This window comes from Phodopus roborovskii, unplaced genomic scaffold (genome assembly GCF_943737965.1).
Source record: "Phodopus roborovskii unplaced genomic scaffold, PHOROB, whole genome shotgun sequence".
Classification (NCBI taxonomy): Eukaryota; Metazoa; Chordata; class Mammalia; order Rodentia; family Cricetidae; genus Phodopus; species Phodopus roborovskii.
Window position 1 is genome coordinate 24,626,680 of NW_026125391.1, and position 12,980 is coordinate 24,639,659.

The 12,980-nt window shown below is 42.1% G+C and overlaps 1 pseudogene; it reads left to right on the forward strand.

Annotated features, from left to right (window-relative positions):
- LOC127214937 (active regulator of SIRT1-like) overlaps positions 1-1,070 on the forward strand; it is a 31,996-nt pseudogene extending 30,926 nt beyond the window's left edge.
- Positions 1,071-12,980: the final 11,910 nt, after the last annotated feature.

Sequence of the window (12,980 nt, forward strand, 5' to 3'; positions counted from 1 at the left end):
TCTAATGAGATGGTCATGTGGTTTTTGTCTTTCAGTTTGCTTATATAGCATGGTGCATTTATTGATTTACATATGTCAAACTATCCCCAAATCTATGGGATGAATCCTACTTGAGCATGGTGGATGATCTTTTTGATGTGTGCTTAGATTTGCTTTGCAAGTATTTTATTGAGAGTCTTTTGTATCTATGTTTGTATGAGCACTCTTCCCGCCAGCCTGTCCCACAGCCGCATCAGTCCCAAGTGAACACTTAAAGACTTATATTAATTATGTAATTGTAAGCCAATGGTTTGGCTTCTTATTGGCTAGCTCTTCTTAATTATTAACACATATCTATTAATCTATGTATTTCTATATGGTCTTATCTTACTGGAGATGCCTGACTCACAGGCATTTCATCCCAGGATCACATTTCTACCCCACCTCTGCCTATACTTCCCAGAATCTTCCTTGTCTCCTACTCCCACCTATCTCCCTGCCTCATTGGCTGACAGTGTTTTATTCATTAACCAATAAGAGGAACATATACTGGGCCAGCTCTGGCAGCATATGGGCCTCGTTCCTGTGGTGTGGTCTGGAGCTTCTGGCAGCATCAGAGGCTCCTCCTGCTGCCTGTGGCCAGGCCAAGGCGAGCGGAGCTCCGGTAAAGCAGACTCAGAGGGTGAGGGCAAAGGCCTCCCAGGCCCTGAAACTATGGAACTCAGCGAAGGGAAAGGTGCCTAAGTCCGCACTAGCTGAGTACCAGAAACAACAGTGTCAAGACCACCTCAAAGTAAATCTGAACTTTATGACCAGCGTGAGAAGCACTGTGCCAGAGGTTCTGCAGCAGAACCAGGGCCTCAAAGCTTGTGATCGGGTAGTGGCCAAGACGTCAAAGAAGGCTGAGGACACTGTGTTCACAAAGAAGACTTCCAGAAATTCCAGAGGGAATATTTTGGTAGCTAGGTTTCCTGGAGGAATAGTGGGGACACAAGGCACTAATCTCCCTTGATTGCCATACCTCTGCTGTCTCTGTGCCATGGGTGACCAGCATGTGACAGTGCAATCTAGCCTGGCTCAGGAAGCCCTAGAGCTAGTATCCCAGGGACACTGGAACAGAGCTGCAAGCCCGGGGGCAAATTTGCCCCCAAATTGAAATGGACTTGTGTTGGTTTGGTTGGAGCCATCCGTGCCCTCCCAGAAAAAATTCTGACCTGTAACCTTTGACCAGTACAGGACCCCAGGGCTCTTTGCTGTAAAAATGGGCCAGGTATCTGGCCCTCTCAGACCATACCTCCGAGAGAGAGAGAGAGAGAGAGAGAGAGAGAGAGAGAGAGAGAGAGAGAGAGAGACAGAGAGAGAGAGACAGAGACAGACAGAGAGAGAGACAGAGAGAGAGACACACACAGAATGACATCTCCCATCATATGTTTATAAGGGAAATTGATCTGTAACTGTAGCCTTGTAAAAAAGAACTGGAAAACTTCTCTTTTTTCTACTTTGTAGAAAAAATTTGGACTATTGCTGTTCTTTTTTCTTTGAAATTGGTATAATTTTCCTCTAAAACCATCCTGTCCTGGATTTTTGTTTGTTTGTTTGTTTGTTTTTTTGTTTTTGTTTGGTTGTTAGACTTTTAATTACTGCTTCTTTTTCACTACAGGTTATAAGTTTAAGTTGATTATCTGATCTTGATTTTACTTTAGAAAGTGGTATATATCAAGAAAATTATTCATTCCTTTTAGATTTTCCAATTTGGTTGAGTGCAGGTTTTTAAAGTATATCCTTATGATCCTCTGGATTTCCTCAGTGTCAGCTGTTGTGTTACCCCTTTGTCTCTGAGTTTGTTGGTTTGGATAGTCTCTCTCTGCTTTTTAGTTAATTTGGATGTAAGTTTGTCAATCCTGTTAATTTTCTCAAAGAATGTTTAGTTAACTGATTATTTGTATTTTTTCTATTTTATTGATTTCATCTGAGTCTAGCCTCAGAATCTTTCTGCCTCTGCCTCTGTGTGTGTGTGTGTGTGTGTGTGTGTGTGTGTGTGTGTGTGTGTGTGTCCTTCTCTTTCAAGGAGCACCTGTATTACCTCAGAACATCTGGAAGTTTCAGGAGGAACATATCCTAGAATTTCTCTCCCTGGCTTCTTCTAGAATGCTTCCTGCTCACTTATAACTGTTGTATGCAGCCTCTGTATTTCTGTAGGGGGCAGGGTGAATGTCTTAATCCAAGGGAACCACTATAGGAAAATACTTAACACTGAATGGTGCATGATTAGTAGACATTTATATCTTAAAGTTCTAGAGGTGCAGTCTGGGGTCTGGTGAGTGGACTGTTTGTACATTCAAGATGGTTCTTGGATGTTGTGTCCACAGGCTGTCAAAGGGAAAGAAGGCCTACTTCTTCCATTTGTAGACACCTGTGTAAAAGAGCTAATTTCCCTCTTGGCCTAATCAACTGCCAAATGGCTCACCTCTGGCGATAAAGTTCAACAAGAGTTTTGAAGGGACATAAACACTCAATGTAAAAAAGTAGAGATTTGAGATTTTAATGATCTAATTTTACCAAAAATACAGACCTGTTCTTTTTTATTTCTTTTCATTTTGCTACTTTTGGATAAGTTTAGGTATTTAAAAAAATGATGAGGAAATATTGATTCTTTACCATCGTGTTCAAATTAGCATTTCAAGGCTGCACCATGGAGGCTCAGGGAACAGTGGCATAGGGATAGTGACCAGGGATGTCTCAGCATGGCTGCTTTGAAAGAAGGGAGCCCACATATTCAAGGCCATGCCCATCTATTTTTCAGCTGCTCCGCTCCGCTCTTCAGCTGTCATCCCCAAAGCGACATCAGTAGTTTTTCTTTTATATAAATAATAATCAGATGTAGGAATTATGTGTCATTTTCCTAGGAAAACTAAATGTAACTTTTCACTGTCAAACGCTATAAAGCAGACTGCAACCTAGTGTTTGAGGGAGAAGTTCCATAATAAAGTTTAAACTTCATGCACAAGTAATTGTAGCATGATGATGGAGAGATCTGTAATTTCCCCTTGGATTGACTTTTCATAAGAACCATCCTAGATAGGATCTTACAAGAGAGATGAAGAGAAAGAGATGAAAGTTGTCTCTTGGATGTAAATTTTGAGACGATTTCTAAAGTTCTCCACTACATCCTCCCCAGGGAACAATGTGTCCTCTGTGGGCTTTCTTCTTTCTTAAGTTTATAAGCGTTAGGGCAATCCCTCTGGAGCCTGCTCCTACAGCCTTCTTCCAGAATCCTCCATGTCAGGTAATACCTCAAGGACAAATCTAAGCAGTGCCTAGCTGGCTAGACCATCCCTTTACACAAGCGAGTCTCACAGCAGTACTTTAAAGAACTTTCTGAATATCTCCTGCCTTTCCCTGTCTGGGTGACAGCCATTTGGTTGATTTTAGACTAGTGAATGGAGCTATAGCCCCAAGTACAGCAATGGTGGTAGCTTGGTTACTTCTGCCTCTCACTTTCCTTGGCAGCTCTGGGATTTCAGGCACAAACCCCTGCTGCTGGGGTTATTGTTCACTGCCCAAGACTTTGATTAGTTCACAAAGGGGCCGAGGTTAATTACACCTAAAAAGGGTCAGACCTCCATTCTAACCATCTTCTCATAAGCTCAGCCATTTCTCTCCTTCCCAGTAGACAGCTATGAGTATCTCAGTGGCAACATTTAGAAATGAGAGGGGGCAGGTAAACAGGAGACCTTGATGAACTCATCCTTTAATCAGAGCTACGTTCCAATCATGCCTGTGTGGCCATCAATAAAACAGTACGTTGGTTTCCACTCAGCACTCTTCTCTGTAAACACCCATCTAGAACTTTGCTGGGAGGGGATGGCATAATTAACTAGAAGGATTAGGCCCTTCTTTGGTCTTTAGCCACAACCTCATTATAATAGTATCTGCTATTCTGATTTTCTCTTTGAGAGTTACCTCCTTGAGATGCTGCATAGATAACAGGCAGAGAACACTGCAGGTATGGGGAAGGCCACCCAGCTGAATGACTCCTGGACCAAGGGGGCTTTGGGAGTAGATGAATGTGTGTGAGGGTTGAGGTTGTGGCAGCAGAGAATGGAAGTTAAAAAAAAAAAAAACAAAATAGTGAATATCATAAGAATGAGTCTACAAATATTGTTTGTTTACAGCCCTTCCTTTCACAGCCTCTCCATTACTTGTTCTGGAGATAAAATTAAAAATTTTTCACACAGAAACCTTGACTGGATGTAGACCTTACATCTTGTGTTGGCTGTTACAGTAGCAAACCCAGATAATTGTAAAGAGAAAGACTTACTTACTTTGGCTTTGGGGAGGTTTCAGTCCAGGCTCATTATGTGGGCCTGTGGTGTGTGGTATGGATCAGACCATCATAGTGTTGTGATATTTTGTTTGTGTTCTGACAAATAAAGCTTGCCTGAAGATCAGAGGGTAGAGCTAGCCACTAGTTAACTATAGAGGTCTGCAGGTCTGTGCAGAGAGGGACGGGAGTGACAACATTGGGTGTAGACAGGAAGTGATAAGGCCAGATGTAGACAGGATGTTGGCCCTTCCTGTCTGAGGATGCTGAGAGGTAAGATGTGACCGTGACTACTCCTTTGTGTCTATGATCTTTCTGCTTGTACCCGATATCTGACTTAAGATTTTTTTTATTAACAAGACCAATAAGGATCACACTCCAGCATGGCATATATTAGTGACTTTTGTATCACTGTGGTCACATACCTGATGGTAGCTACTTAAGAAAGGAAATGATACTTGGCTGTTGGCTGTTGATACTTGAATTTTCCACAGTGGGGAAGGCATGACATAGTTTATGATGGCAGTTGCTGTTCATATAACCACTATAACCTACTGGCAGACAAGGATACATAAAGTGGCAAAAACAAGGGGCCAGCCTGTGAACTTTAAAGACCTGCCCCTGGTGACCTATTTCTATCAGTGGATGTCCTACTTCCTAAGAATTCCACAACCTTCTGAAATACTGCCACCTAATTGGAAACAAGTATTCAAAACAGGAACCTCTGGGGACATTTCACTTTCAAACTCCATTATGCAGCTGCTTCCATAGGCTTATGTCTATCTAATAGTGCAAACACTTATTTAGTCTAACCTTAAAAGTCCCCAAAGTCTTAACAGTTCCAGTGTTATTCAAAAGTCCAAAATATTTTCTGATATTATTGAAGGCAAACTCTTAACATCAAAATAAAAGAAATAAAAAAGAAAGTTACAAATTTTCAATGTACAAAGAACACACACACACACACACACACACACACACACACACACACACACACATCACAAGGAAAGACTGGACAAAAACAAGACTAGCCTGGCAGGGTGATGACTGGGTCATGGGTGTCATGAAGTGTGCTCCAATGGTCTCAGTCAACCACACTGCTATGGTGGTGTCAGCTGAAGCATAGAATCTTTCATGACCAACTCTGCTTGTTACCTGCAGGTTTCCTGTGGAGATGCTTCACATTTCTATATCCGCAGCATCCTGGATTCTCTGTCTCTGTTGCAACTATAGAGTTACCTTCTCAGTTTCATGCCAAGCCTGCTGAGGCTCCCTGGAGGGCATCTGTTATACATCACCTGACTCTGCAGTCTTTTCTCTGAAATCGTTAGTGGAAATCTCCTCTAGTATTTTGCATTCATGGGAAACCAGCACATATAAATGAGGCCAAGTTCTACTACTACCTTGAGACATATCCAGGTCGTGTTAAAATATTGATATCCATAGAGGAATAAGAATTGAAAACAGATATTTCTAATTCAAACTATAAGATGGGAGGAGCAGATCTCATGATCTCTCACTGGCACACCCCAAATGACTAGTCCCATCATTGAAAGTTTCCATTACCTCCCAATAGCACCAGCTGAGGGCAAAGTCTTTAATCCATTGATTGATTGATTTAATCCATTGATTTGGGTGCCTTTCCTTACCTGATTCCCAGGAATAGTAACTCTCAATTTCTTGGGTCAAGGACATTTCCTACTGACCAAGGGCCTTTCATTACTTGTACCGTTTCTTCTGTGAACGTTTAACTCAGCTGGTGGCTACTTTCTCATCTAATATGCCCTTGCTTAACCTTAAGAAAGTAAAGCAGATATCTGCTTAACTCAGGGGTGTGATAGGATATGGTTGATGTTTTACACGTCAATCATCCTACCTTAAAGACTTTGTCTAATGGTAGAAAACCCAGCAATTTTGTTAATTCATTAAATCCTATCAATTGCAATATTTTTTTTCTGTCATTTTGAGTTAAATTTACCCAGTTTTGGATATTTCACCCTACCTTCCAGTCTCCAAGTACCTAAGGTGTGGGTGTGTATGCCTGTTGTCAGGGTGCCTGGGAGACTGTCCTTGGTCTCTGTGTTTGTGGCTATGGCTACTTTTGGCTGATTTTCCATCATGGCCCTTGTCTGGATTTGATCAAGACTTGATACCTTGTCTCACAGTGTGGGGAGGGTGTCAACAAGAAATACAACTACTTTCTACACCACTGTAGCAAGGCAATCTGCCACTCAGCTTCTGCTAAATGCCAATGTGTGACTTATCATTGGGGTCTGTGGTCATTTCATTCCCCATTGCTGTGATAAAATGCCCTGACAAAAGCCATTTATGGGAAAAAGGGTTTATTTTATCTCGCAAATTCAGTTTGAAGTTCATTGTTTCAGGATATTAATACAGCAAGAACTTGAAGCAAGCCGGGTGGTGGTGCATGCCTTTAATCCCAACATTTAGGAGACAGAGGCAGGTAGATTTCTGTGAGTTTGAGGTCAGCCTGGTTTATCGAGTGAGTTCCAGGATAGCCAAGGAACCATGTCTTAAGAAACCAAAAAAAAAAAAAAAAAAAAAAAAAAAAAAAAGGTACTTGAAGCATCTAGTCATGTATCGTCACAGACAAGAGCAGAAAGCAATGAATTAGTTCATCTATGCTCACCTCAGTTTCCCCATCACTTACCTAAGGCATAGTGTTGCCCGCGGTGGTCAGGGCTCCCCACCCCAATTAATGTAATGAAGATAATCCCCCCCCTGACATTCCATTTCTGAAGGCCAATTGATTGAGGCAATCCCTTGCTGAAACTCTTTCCACATGATTATATATCACATGTCAAGTTCTATGTTATATGTCAAATCCATAATCAGGGTCTCAGATATAGTCAGGTTGACAACCAGGAATAGCTATCACACCAAGTGAAAGCCTTACAACTTTGCTTATCCAAATGTGCCCCATCATGCAGGGCACACTACATCTGGAATTAACTAAAGTCTAAGCTGCTGGGCACGTGTGTAAGGGAATTTTTATTAATTAAATTATTTCAGGTAGGAAGATCCACCTTTAATCTGGGACACAGCCTTCTGGTGGCAGCCTATATAAAGGACATGGAAGAAAGAAGTTCTTGCTTTTTGCCTGCTTTTCCTTGCTCTCATTGGCAAGTCAATGCCTTCACTGGCATTAGAGCCTACTTTTTTGGGATTTCAGCATGTACTGAAGACAAGCTTAGGCAACCAGTCTCATGAACTGAACAGACTGAACAACTACTGGATCTTTGAACTTTCCATTGGCAGGCAGCCATTGCTGGAGTAGCTGGACTACAACCTGAAGCCATTCTAATAAATCTGCTTTATACATAAAAGAGAAAAACACCAAAATGCGCAGTGTCATTTTCTTCCTCTTTGCTAATGCCTAGACCATGTAAATATGCAAACGAACTCTTCAATTTTCCTTATCATTCAGATTCCCGAGTCCCTGATTCTTTCAAAGCTTTCTGGTTGACACTTGGGCTTTTAGAATCCCATTAGCTCTTATTTCTTAGGAAGGGCAGTATTCCCCAATGAAGGCTCTGGCTTTCAAGCCAGTTTGCTCTGATAGCAGATTGAAAAGCCTGTTTGAAATTCAAAAGCTTCAAATGGGCTGGGTATTTTTCCCCCTCTTTTTATTCTTGCTATAAAAGTCATTTCTTTTTTGAGCATCAAATGTTCTTAACCGTAGAGGAGATAGTCACAACAAGAAATAGGGGGATGTGAAGAGAAGCATTCTTTATGGCAGGATCAGATTAGGTGCCACCGTGGGAGTGACACGTGAAAGCCACTCGTGTCTCTGTCAGTGGAGAACCTTGCATGCTCTGGGTCTCCGGTGAGACTGGAAACTGTCAGCCTGCCTTATGACCCAAACTCAAAGCCTTAGTGCCGACATCAGCAGGTATCCTACAGATTTTCACTAGTGCTTGAATAATCTGAGGAGACATTGAGGCAGCAAGAAAGAAGGGTCCTAGGACACAGGGGTGAGAGACAAACAGCATGGCTACCCCTTAGTTCTCTCTGATGAATGTGCAATACTTATAGGATTCCCTGAGGGTTTGGATATTGCCATGGTACCCCTTAGTCCAGAATTCTTTGTCCTTTATATAGATTTCAGGTACAAATAGGGTAAAATAAAAAGATCATTGGCAGGGAGGCGGTACTATCTGCTTTGGAGTGTGGAAGTTCTCTTACAAGACTCAGTTTTCCCCAGACAAGGAGTGACCATAATTCTGGCTCATTGCAGAAGGGGCTCTGTGTTGCTATGGTGAGGAGAGGGCTCTGAGAAGCCTGGGCTGTTATATATGGCATTGAGGTCAGAAGTTCCCTGTGGAACAGGCCAGCTTGACTAAAGAAAACAAATAAGTTAAAAATAACAAGCTGGTAATTCACTTTCTCGCTTTATCAGGTTGTCAGGAAATTTGTGTGTTTTTATAATTTGAAGCATATCTGGATCTTTCTTGTCAAAATTGATTATTTTGGGACTCCAACGGTAATACACTCCATCAGGCAGCCAAACTGTGGCAATCCCTGACTTGAAAGCAGATGGCAAGATTCGTACTCATTTGGCTCCCAGGGAAGCCTGGCATATCGTTGGTGCTCTAGAGACTGGGTTAATGTCATTAGGGTACTGTGTCAATTTATTCTTCTCAGAGAAGGACACGAGAGAAAACTGTACATCAGGCTTAACTAAGTCTGTTCTCAGCCCAGGCTGATGGTGTGGTGTGGCATCTGGAGCTTGATATCATGGAGAAAGCCTTTGTAAGTGAATTTAGCAAGCGTAGGGGGATGGGGGTTGGAGGGGTGGGGGGGAGAGATAAAGACCAGCGATCCATTTGACTTCACAGTGAGGAAGCCAAGATCTGGAGAAAAGTGAAGTGACTTGCTTAAATGACGTAGCTGCCTAAAGCCTAGTAGACCTGAAACTCTGATTTGAGAACCATGGCTTCTCCAAAATTTATTTTCATGCAAAACAAATGAGGATGGGTGTTAAAATGTAGGTTCCCACTTAGGAGAGTGGAGGCATGGCCCGGGGAAGTGCATTCCTAGTGTATTCCCTTGTATTGTATTGTTTTATGTCCCTGTTCTTTGGGAAGCACTCTTTTTTATTATTTAAATTTAAGTTAGGTAGCAAGAACCTTGTAGCTAGTTTCTTATATTTTTGGTTGTGATATTTTTGGTTCTTATAGTTAATTGTTGAGCCATCTCTCCAGTTCTTGTAGTTAGTTTCTTAGTACTGAAGATTTGGGGGTAAAGAATGGCAAGCATTGAGTAGGATTACTTTATTACAAATTTCTTACTTCTCTCCTTGCTCAGGGTTTAAGAAAAATAACAAAAGATTTTGCAGTGGTGAGAGAGGGAGGCAGGGAGGGGGAGAGACAGACAGGCAGATAGACAGACACACAGACAGACAGGCAGATAGACAGACACACAGACAGACAGACAGACACACACACACACACACACACACACACAGAGACTACAAAGTATTATTCTAGTCATTGTCTAGAATGTCTACCTGGATTATTTTATTCGTGGCTAATTTAAGAAATTTCAAGTTATTTTCTGGGTGTGGAACATGTGCTGTGACATGCACTTGGAAGTCAGACGACAACTTGTAGGAGTCGATTCTCTCCTTCCACTATTGGTTCAGGGAAGGAACTTAGTTCACTAGGCTTAAGAAACATCTTTAACTTCCAGGTCTTCTTGTAAGCACTGGTGGTTCCTTTTCTAACTGTCCTTTAGTCTCTGAAAGTTGAAGACCCCTATGTGTAATGCATGTGGTTGGTTCCTGCCTGTTGAAATGCAAATAGTTTGCCCTATGAAATCCAAGTGATTATTGCTAGATAATTCATCTCAGGCCTGGGGTGTGTATGTGTTTTGAATTTTCTTTGGAATACATTATAGTATCTTGTGGATTCTCATGTTAATTAATGGGCTGATAAAATATTTAGCACATATTCATTTTATATTTAATTTTTGCTCAAGAGTTTTAGATGTTCTCTTGAAAAAAAAAATCATTTTTGAGAATAACTTCAATTATTTGGCTACATAGCTTGTCCCTGAGGAGATGAGATCGACACTGCTCTTTAATGTGAAAACTTACGATCTTAATTTTTATCATTTACTTAATATTTATGCCAGAGGATTTTGAGGAGCTTTGAGAGAATCCTGAGTTAATGAGGAAGCAACTGAATCTCAGGGAACTGAAGATATTTGCTTAGAGGCATGTGGACAGGATGTAGTAGAGCAAGGCCACTCTCCATTTCCTCATCTATCCTCTTAATTCTTTGCAAGTTTGAATGACTCAAGTCATTGATGTAATTATGAATTGATCAGTGATGGAGAACAGACACCTAAGGAGGGGCCTGCAGAAGTGGTGCTGTTTGCCTGTTTGATGGAGCATTCCATGCGGAGATTGGGGAACACATTAAAGCTTTTGCTGTGTGTGGGCAGAGTTGACTCTGTGAGGCTTCTTTGTAGATAACCTGCTCATGTCACTACAAGAGATACGGCCATGGGGACAACGGTGCTGGTGATAAAGGTCTTGGCAAGAGAGTGTTTCAGACTCAGACTGACTCCAGTTTTAATTATGCTCTGTCACTGACAAATTATGCATATTTTGAGGAACTGTTTGACTTCCTTGGAGTGAAGAAGTCTGTGCAACTGGGCAGTGTGATCTCATGGTATCACAACTGAAATGCACCATGTCGCTCTGAGGAACTATTCATCAAGTAGTATTTCCTCTTTCTTTTCTTTCTCCCTTAGAAAGGGAAGCATCATTTATAGCCTGTTCCATTTACCTAGAAGAGGGTCAGTGCTTAGCGATCTTTATTTAATACTTAGGCAACCATTCCATTTGGGAGCAGTGGGGTTTCTGGAAATGGATACACCCTGACTGCCATTTCAAGAACACTGTAGTGAATATATCTGAGCAAATCAAAACACGGGTGTGCTGTGGTAAATGTGTGGAGAAGTGAGGATTGGCGAAGGTGATTTGCGCATGGTAGGAACAGAGATGAGGCAGTGGGACAGGAGTTGGGATGTTGAGAAGACACAGAGGAAGACAACACTGATCTGTAGAAGTCTTTAGCTAATATTCTAAATAGCTGAACCTGGTTTGGTGGAACAGCAAGCAGCTATCTTAGGTGTGGGAAGGTTTGAGTGGAGAAACAAATCATGAGCTATGTGTGTTATGAACTTTCATGGGGCCCTACTTCTTGCCCACGAGTTCCCTGTATCTGTCATAGAGGACAGACATCCCTGGCCACCACAGAACCCATTCAGAACTGGCTTTGGGGAATGGAGGAAGCTTCCTTATGGGAAAAGATGACATTCAAAGAGGACTTTGTCCCTTGCACACTGCATGTCATTCTCTGATGGTCTACACTTCTGATGCTGGGAACAAGATGTTACTGAACTTTTGTCATCCACCTTTATTATTATTGTTGTTGTTGCTACTATATTTTGTTATCTGGGGCCTCAATTTAATGAAAATATATGTTTGATTGAGTGCTAGAAAGTTAGGCTTTGCTCTTCTAATCTATACATTTCATCAGTACTGTCATTTCTAAACAAGTCTGTTCATAGTAGAACTGTGTATAAAGGTGTTGAAAACTTTCATTAGAAGCAGTGTGATTTCAATAGACTTTGGCCAAGCACCATGAGGCCCAGAAGGAAGGTGAAGGAAGGTGAAGGAAGGTGAAGGAAGGTGAAGGAAGGTGAAGGAAGGTGAAGGAAGGTGAAGGAAGGTGAAGGAAAGTGAGGGAAGGGAAAGGAAGGTAAGGAAGAGTAAGGGGGGGGGGAAGGAGGGAAAGGAAGGCGTGTGAACAGTTTCCTTATATGGATATATACCTTCCAAGCATTAGCACCTGTGCAGGTAGATGACCATGCTGATGTCCTCATATCCATTAGTGGTTGAGGTGGGAGAGCCTGAGTGTCAGAGCAAGAGGAGATAGGTAACATACCCGCCAGCCACCTAGTGGAGGAGATGAAAGGTCGGTTTCCAGAGATGAGATGCAGAATACAGGTGACAAGCTACTCTGATGCGAGGAAGCCCAGGGCAGCTTACAATGCGGTTGGTGACCACAATGAAGATGAAAATAAAAATAACAGATACCCTTGCAGAGGCTTTTACATACATTATTTCATTTTTATCTCCACGGCAACCTTGAAAGGTCAATATTATGAATTTAATTCATAATGGCAGATCTCAAATTAAAATCCTGGTCTTTCTGTGGTTGACAGCCGAGCTCATTGTAGCACTGCACTGCTTGCTAGGGACCCATTCCTGTGGAAACTTCACTGTGTGAGGTCCCTTGTCATCACTCTGTGATGTGGATGACTCGAGAGACAGGGGCTGTATGCTGTCAATACTCTCTTCCCAGGAGTTAGCGCTGAGAGGCCCTGGGAAGGAAACCCCTCTAGATGAAAGAGAAAGTCCAGTAGGGGTTATCCTTCCAGCTAAGATGGAGGACTGACTGGGAGTACTGCTGTGAGAGACTCCCAGGACATCCTCTAATCTAGTCCGCTTGGGATGACATCCTTTACCAGGATACCAGGAATCACGGTGACTTTGGCAGGGCTCCACCTAGATATTAGGGCTGGAATCAAAACCAAGTGAACAGTGTCACCCAGGCTACCTTAAAATGATGAGGGAGACAAT